The sequence below is a fragment of the Brachypodium distachyon genome, chromosome 4 (genome assembly GCF_000005505.3).
Source record: "Brachypodium distachyon strain Bd21 chromosome 4, Brachypodium_distachyon_v3.0, whole genome shotgun sequence".
NCBI lineage: Eukaryota > Viridiplantae > Streptophyta > Magnoliopsida > Poales > Poaceae > Brachypodium > Brachypodium distachyon.
In genome coordinates this window covers 10,738,339-10,745,040 of record NC_016134.3, presented here as the reverse complement: position 1 = coordinate 10,745,040, position 6,702 = coordinate 10,738,339, and the positions used below count along the sequence as shown (strand labels likewise).

Sequence of the window (6,702 nt, the reverse complement as noted above, 5' to 3'; positions counted from 1 at the left end):
CTTTGGTTGTCTATCATTTATAACATGATGGTGCCTTTTGAATCTACTAGCTGGCCCTTCTAAAGAAATAATTTAGTAGCTGATTAGATGTACCAGTAGATAGATGAAACCATCATGATAGATGAAATCATCATGTTTGACAGTGTGTCTGATCTGTATTTCCATTTATAATCTCTGCGATAAATATGCTAATTAGCTTCTCTTGAAATATAAGAAAATTATGGTGCACTTTCAGACTTACACAAATAGGTCATGCCAAGCATTTTATATCATATTTGAATACAGTGTTATTGTCTGCTTTTCCATTTTTATACATTTGTTGGTAAACAACCATCATAATTTAGATGCTGGCATTTCTTCCCAGAATTGCAATGAGGGATGTGAAGACTTGAGACTTGAAGACTAGGTATTACAGAAAATGCTGAATCTTTCTTTGGTGGTCCAGAAATGCAGATAGGCAATGGTTCTAAAAAGCTCAAGAAGTTTGTTGTCCGCGATGTATTTGAAGTTATGAGCTGGAGTTGGTTATGATGCAGTAGGCTAAGTTACCCTCTTTTTTTAGCAATATTCTGACAAAAGCTTAAGAAAATTACTGAATTCCAAGGATCGATGTACTAGTAATGTATCTGATTTTGCCATGCGTGCATGAACTGGTATTGCCAAAGAAGTATCTGTAGTATTCTGCTTTAACATTGCAGCTACGTGTTATTTGTACTGTGTATATACGCCCGTGGCCGCCTGCGTGGCCTTTTGCGGCTAAAGCAGACAAAACCGCGTTTGCTGTTGGGCAGGCCGTTGGCATCCTGATGGACGAGGGGTGGGGGTCAGAGGTAAAGTACTAGAGCAGCGCTACACATGGAGGTATCACAACAAGGAGATTGCACTACTTTTAAAGCGATTTTTTTACTGACTCCTTGACCTACCTGAGTAAAATCCACCTTAAAGTTTGGCCAACATGTTTTGATAGTGGGTGGTTTCTGGTTGGAGAAGGAATGTGTTTTTTCTTATTAGTAGTACAATAACATGTTTCGATAGTTGTATAAATTATTTGATGGTTCAAACAAACTCAGAATTTGATGAAAATTTAAAGGTTTGTTTAAGATGGTGTTTCCCGCCCACAGAAAAAGTTTCAAAAAAATTCAAGCAAGTTTGAAAATTCGGAAATCACGAGGATTCAAATTTGGTTTAAATTAAAAGAGGTAGTAAACTAATTCCGATTGACGTCAAATTTTGTAAGGGCTCATCTTACATAATGTGAGCTGGTAGAAAAAGTTTCGCATTAGAACAACAAAGTTCAAAGTGAAGTGTTTTACAGAGGTTTCAAACAGAATTTAATGATTTGGTCGTGGAATTTGACGATTGAAACATTAGTATCTCTAGGTTTGCCGATTGAAACATTGGTGTCTCAATTAAACTTTCTTATACAATTTCAATCATATAGGAATAAGTTCAACTTTTGCCGATTGAAACATTAGTATTTCAATGAAAATTTCAAAAAAATTGGGACAAGTTCGAAATGAAATTTTCATTGAAACAGTAGTGTCGCAATGATTGCTGATTGAAACATTGGTGTCTCAATGAAACTTTCGGTGAGACATTAGTGTCGCAAGGATTGCCGATTGAAACAATAGTGTCTCAATGAAACTTTCTTATACAATTTCAATTATATTCAATGGAAGTTTCATTGAGTCACGAGTGTTTAACCTGATTTGCTCTGAACAGAGCAATTAATGGACTTTCCATGTCTTCCTTTCCGCAGCAGATTAAAAGTAAGAACAACATAATAACCGCAAAGCAGCTTAAAAGTGCATATGAATTCCATGGTGTAGAAATAATGTCAGTCAGCAAACGTAGTACCAGCCAGCCTGTTTATCATACGCAGATAATTACATCTTGCTGAAAAGTGCATGGAAAATTCAAATCCGGTCAGTAAGGCACATTTAATCATATGAAATGCTATATGTATGCACTGGTACATCCACATTGGATAGAATCCTCCAAGGTGGGCGACCCTTCACCATCCACCCTCCGACGGGCGCGGATTGAAGATCTATCCGGATTCCCCGCAGGTATATTTCTTGTTGGGTGAGGAACCCTAGGCCCTAGCTACCCTGGCCCCCTGGCTTTCTTGGATCGTTCTTTGTTCTTATAATACTTCCCTGATGAATGTATGGAGTTTTTTTTGGATGATCCATCAGTCCGGCCACTCCGATGAGTCTTGCTTTCCAGCCCCAAAGTTGGAGATTTTTCATGGGATTGAGCTTTCGCTCTCTCTTTTTCCGCTGCTTCGCCACTGCTTCTTGAGTGCGAATCAACTTCATTATATGTACCCACGAACAAAGTATAATTTTTTTCTTGGAAGTAAACTATAACCGGAGGGAACAAGAGTAAATACAGTTTTTTTTTTTGCGGTGATAGTATTTATATGGTTTGGATTTGGACAAGAAAAATGTGTTTAGCTTGGAGTTGACAGGAGCTCCTGATTATTCCACAAGCCTTTCTGAAACATGAGCCATTACGGGATATGAATCCAAACCCAAAGTTTGAGCAAGAAACCATGGCAAATTTAGCTAAGGTGGCAAATTGTTGCCTGTGTATACTGCCCCCAGACAGGGAAGGTTCATCAGTGATCATACCTCCTTTAGCAAGCATTGCTATAACCTTTAGCTACGGCAGGATATCATCCAAGCAGAAATCTTATACATTTGCAGTGCAATGCTCCCTCATGTAATGGTGGCTTTAGGCTTCAGCATTGTCCACTCACATACATAAACAGAGAACATATGGCTTTTGAAGAAACTTTGTTTCTTTGTTACTTGTATTTATTTCCTGAAGACGTATTCCTTGTACTCCCTCCGTCCTGAAATAAGTGATGGGTATTTGCATAGATTCTTATACAAATCCACGTCACTTATTTCAGGACAGAGAGAGTATTAGAGATAAATCTTCACTTCTTTTGGCATTGTGCTGAATTGTAATATCTCATTTAGTTGAGAGTTGAGACTGTTTTATATATTTAGGGGTTCGGCTAGTGTTTTTTTAATAAACTGTATTGTTTCTTAATCAATATGCTAATTGAAATATCATTATATTCCAGAACATATATGTGAGTGGATAACAGCTGTTTAATAGAATTTATGTAACTTTAACCTGATTTGCTCGAAAGAGTAATTGACTTTCCATGTCTCCCTTTCCGCAGCAGATTTAAAAGTAAGAACAACACAAAACTGCATGATAAACGCAAACCGAGCTTAAAAGTGCATATGAAGTCCATGATGTGGAAATAATATCAGTCAGCAAACGTAGTACCAACCAACCTGTTTATCATACGCAGATAATTATATCTTGCAGAAAATTGCACGGACAATTCAAATCCAGTCAGTACGGCACATTTAATGATATAAAATGTTGTATGCATGCACGGGTCCAATCACATTGGATAGAATCCTCCAAGGTGGAGCCATCATCACCGCCAGCCCAATCCTTTCAAATTAAATGTGGCCTGCCCTGTGTTGTGGGAAGAGTGCTCAAGGGAAAACAGATTTTTGCATTGCGCATGGTGGAGGAAGACGGTGCAAGTTTGAAGGATGCGGGAAGAGTGCACGATGGAAAAACGATTACTGTGCAGAACATGGTGCCGGCAGACGCTATATGATGTGTGTAAGTATGAGCATGGTTGTGGGAAGATTGCTCGAGGGAAGACAGGTTTTTGCATTGAACATGGTGGGGGAAGTCGATGCAAGTTTGAAGGATGCAGGAAGGTTAGGCAAGGGAAAAATTGTTACTGTACCAAACATGGTCGAGAAAGACACTATAAGATGTGTAAACATGAGCACGGTTGTGGGAAGTATGCTCGAGGGAAAACAGATTTTTGCATTGCGCATGGTGGGGGAAGGCGATGCAAGTTTGAAGGATGTGGCAAGAGCACGCCATGGCGAAGTGATTACTGTATCGAACATGGCCGCGGGCGCTGCATGTTTCTAGGATGTAGCGTGAGCACAACATGTAGAACAGATTTTTGCTCTATGCACACAAAGGCTATATTGAGTTGCAATAATTCTGCTCATGAAATGCTGCCAACACCACTGCCAAAGCGTCAGGCCGAGAAGGAAGAACCATGTAAAAGAAGAAACCCTTTCTCAGTGATCGGAGGGGGGCCTCAAAAAAGGAATAACAACAGTTGTTATGTCGACAACACTACGAGCTTCAATGTTGCTGAGGTTTGGAATTTGCTGATTAATTAAATATTTTTGAGGCCATCAATTCTCTTTTTTTACTGATAAGCATGGTTTCATATTTCTAGATGGGAGAGGAGAGGGACAGAGTTTCAGATTGTCAGGACAATGTGCTGAAGGCAAAGTGAGTAAAGGACTCTTAGCTTGTTTTCACTTCAATGTTCTTCCACTTTCCATTCGCTAGATCATATAAGCCATGCCTGAAAAAATATGCACTTTGTTTTGTTTTTGCTGAATGTACTTAGCAAGCAAAGAGTTAATGTCTACCATTTATTTCTAGCATCAGTCCTTATGTTAAGTCAATGAGAGAAAACAGAGTTGGCACAACAAGAATTAAGACCTACTCTAGTCAACCAATGTACAATTGGTATTTCCTAAAAAAATATTTGTCCCTTTGTTGATTATATGTCTCACTAATCTTTTGCTTAGCTGATAATGTCATAGTGATCTAGTGACACGCAAGCTGATACTATAAAGGAAGTGCTCCCTAAAATGGAGGCAGCCTGTGGCTGTGGCATTTCAGCTTCCATTTATCCATGTAGTAGCCTCTGGCTCGAACACAAATCAGGAACTGATTCTGTACATGAAACTGACATTAATGATGAACTTCCAGCAGTGTGAATGCCTAAGGTTAGTCGAGTAAAAGTAGCAACAAGATTAGTCGAATAAAAGTAGCAACGACAGCACAGTGAACACCTAAGGTTAGTCGAGTAAATGTAGCAACAAGATTAGTCGAGTAAAAGTAGCAACGACATGCTCTGAATTTGATCATCGTAACCTTCAAACAGCTGCTGTTGTGTATACCGACTTTTGGGGGGATACATGGTGTGTGCATACTACTCTGTGTCAGCAATTCCCGGGGTGTATGAGATTACAAATGAGATAGAACATACAGTTGAGTTCATGGCTGGCAGGGGATGGATAATGAGCTATAGAAGGTGGTAAGATGAAAATTTGTCTTGAACTCAGTAACCTTAGAAACCTGTTAGCTGGTGTAGCTCTGAATGATAAACCTGTGTGGGGAAATGGTCCAAAACTGGGAAATATAATGTGCAGTCAATGTATAAAAATCTAACTAGGAATGGTCCGGGAGAACATTTAGACATTACGGAAATCAAAAATTCCCTTGGAGATTAAAATTTGGCTATGGCAAATTTGGCATAATCCCATAACAACAGAAGACAATATGCTGAAGAGAAAGTGGGAGGGAGCCACTAGCTGTAGATACTGTTCTGAGATGAAAACAATTCAACACCTTTTCTTTGGGTCTCCTGGAACCAAATATGTGTAGAGATTAGTCAACTTAGCTTTGGCTCCGACACTCGCCCAGGATGCTTTATACAATTCTTCTGGCGGTTTCCACGTTATATTCCTGCTAGAATATTCAGATAGTTTGTTTGGCAGTTACATGTTAAGTCACGTGGAAACTTCACAATAAGGCATGTTTTAAAGGAAACTCGTTAGATACCCAGCTAAAATAATCTATTGGAGCTCTTTTATGACTTGCTACGCTTGTTTGCAATCTGTAGGGGATGGGGATGCACTTCGCGCAGGAGCAGCAAGGATCAGGAGCAAGGGAAGCTGAAGACACAAAGGATTGAGGCGCTGCCTAGAGAGGCTCCAGAAGGAGGAGTCTGATTATACTCAGAGTCTACGAGAAAGTCTAAAGATACAAAGCAATTCTATTCTAGCTGTTGTGCCATTTTGGCCGTAGGCTTCGTTCGAACTAGGGTGTGGTCTTCATTGCCTTAGGCATTGATGTGTTTAAACTGAGGTTTTAGTTTTTGTTCTGTTATCTGTCATAGTAGAACCTGGCCAACTCCGTTGGTCATATGTAAAAAATCGCGGCATCATCCGCTACTGGTCCTACCTCGCCGATGGTGGAATTATGGTTGCGATGGAGGTCTGCACCTGACCATATGAAAACTTATGTGAGAAGAAAGCTTTTTTTTTTTGTCAAGATGGCAGAAGTCAACCCCCCAAAGCTTGTGGGGGACTAACTGAATTCTACTCCCTCTGTTTCCATTTAGAACAAATAAGGGTGTAAACGGGATCCCGCGAAAATCCCGCTTCTAGTTCAATTCTCAAATCTCTTATTCAAATTCTGAACAAAATTTTGAATAGAAGATTTGAAAAATGAACTAGAAGCGGGACTTTCGCGGATCCCGGTTGCATCCCTAAGAACAAAGGGAGCAATAAGCTAGATATAGCCTCCGACCTGAGGCAGAGTCTTGCCGGGTTTTTCATTCGGCATCCTTCGCCATGAACCCAAATGCAGCTTCAAGAGCTGCTGAGCTAACCTAATTTGGGATTCATCATAACTTCACACTATGTCACGGTAGATTACCGGACGCATTTCAAAGTGCGTCGATTTGGTTTCAAAGTACGTCAAATTTATATTCGTGACATGTTAAAAGTGTTGAATATACTCGTGTGGAAAAGTATTTGATGCATTTTTATCAGCAAA

General features: G+C 39.7%; 1 non-coding gene across 1 annotated transcript; it reads right to left on the bottom strand.

Moving 5' to 3' along the window:
- Positions 1 to 6,287: 6,287 nt before the first annotated feature.
- On the bottom strand, positions 6,288 to 6,409 carry MIR5185G (microRNA MIR5185g). Its single transcript, NR_126980.1, has one exon. It is a non-coding gene; the product is annotated as a microRNA MIR5185g (primary transcript).
- Between the last annotated feature and the right edge of the window lie 293 nt (positions 6,410 to 6,702).